Source organism: Dipodomys merriami, unplaced genomic scaffold, assembly GCF_024711535.1.
Source record: "Dipodomys merriami isolate MVZ:Mamm:240054 unplaced genomic scaffold, mDipMer1.0.p SCAF_185, whole genome shotgun sequence".
In the NCBI taxonomy this organism is placed as follows: domain Eukaryota; kingdom Metazoa; phylum Chordata; class Mammalia; order Rodentia; family Heteromyidae; genus Dipodomys; species Dipodomys merriami.
The window spans coordinates 1,710,909-1,712,569 of NW_027203215.1; the positions used below are offsets into that span (position 1 = coordinate 1,710,909).

Below are 1,661 nucleotides of genomic sequence, written 5' to 3' on the forward strand. Positions count from 1 at the left end.
TGTATACAGTACACTTAAAAAACTCATTCCCTGGACCAGCATAAGAAAACAGTAGGTACCTAGTATAAGTTGGGTGGATATATGGATGGAGTCTTTGTAAGGATTCAACCTCGAACTGGTTGATCTGCTATCCCATATATTTACATCTGTCTGCCTTTAAGCCCACCATGAGACAATTCAAGACAGGTCTACCATAAGACAATTAAAAATTCAGACATGGAGGAGTGGTGGTACTTGCCTGTAAGCCTAGTAGATGGATTTTGATTTCCAGGTCAACCTGAAGTATATAGTGAGACAAGGAAGAAAGGAAGAAAGAAAGAAAGGAAGGAAGGAAAAAAGAAAGAAAGAAAGAAAGAAGGAAAGAAAGAAAGAAAGAAAGAAAGAAAGAAAGAAAGAAAGAAAGAAAGAAAGAAAGAAAGAAAGAAAGAAAGAGAAAGAGAAAGAGAGAAAGGAGGGAGGGATGGAAGGAGGGAAGAAGGGAGGCAGGCAGGGAAGGAAGGAGGAAGGAAGAAGAGATGAGTGGGCAGGAGGGAAGGAAATAAGGAAGGAAAGGAAGGGAAGGGAGGAAGGAAGGACAAAGAAGGGGAATAAAAGCTCATACCTATAATCCCAGCTACTCAGGAGGCTGAGATCTGAGGACCAAGGTTTGAAGCCAACCCAGGCAAGGAAGTCTGTGAGAGTCTTTAATAAACTACCTCAAGTGCTCGCTTCGGCAGCACATATACTAAAATTGGAATGATACAGAGAAGATTAGCATGTCCCCTGTGCAAGGATGATACACAAATTCATGAAGCGTTCCATATTTTTAAAAATTAAATCCCTCAACAAATCTTCAAAGAAACAACTGCTCAATAAATAAGTGGGATAAAGACAAAGAGAAACTTCTCTGAAGAGGAAAGAAGGATGGCCAATAGACACATGAAGAAATGCTCAACCTCCCTAGCCATAAAAGAAATGCAAATCAAAACAACATTGAGATGCCACCTCACCCCAGTTAGAATGGCTATAATCAAGAACTCTAATAACAACAGATGCTGGAGGGGATGTGGACCGAAGGGAACCTTACTGCATTGTTGGTGGGAGTGTAAACTTGTTCAACCACTTTGGAAAGTAGTATGGAGGTTCCTCAAAAGACTCCACATAGAGCTCCGCTATGACCCAGCAATCCCACTTTTGGGCATTTACCCAAATGATCACAAACAAGGCCACACTAAAGCTACCAGCATGACTATGTTTATTGCAGCCTTATTTACCATAGCTAAGATATAGAACCAACCCAGATGCCCCTTAGTAGATGAATGGATCAAGAAAATGTGATATATATACACAATGGAATTCTATGTCTCCATCAGAAAAAATGACATTGTCCCATTTGTTAGTAAATGGAAAGCCTTGGAAAAAATTATATTAAGTGAAGTAAGCCAGGCCTAAAGAAACATAGTCCCATGGTTTCCCTTATTTGCAATAACTAGTATATGTCTGAGTCAAGCAGAAAAGGTCAGATAAGTTTATGTTAGGGAAATGAACCCTAAGATATGTACTCAAATGTTTTTTTTCTTTCATGTGATTGTTTCTAACATATTTATGATTTCTTTGTTGCTTTGTATGCCCCTCCCCCATGGTATAACCCCTGCTTTCACTGTATTTGATGTTGGTATAAT

The 1,661-nt window shown here is 39.4% G+C and overlaps 1 non-coding gene across 1 annotated transcript; it reads left to right on the forward strand.

The window, feature by feature from the left end:
• The first annotated feature begins 700 nt into the window (after positions 1-700).
• Positions 701-807, forward strand: LOC138830191 (U6 spliceosomal RNA). The gene has a single exon (XR_011372909.1). It is a non-coding gene; the product is annotated as a U6 spliceosomal RNA (small nuclear RNA).
• Positions 808-1,661: the final 854 nt, after the last annotated feature.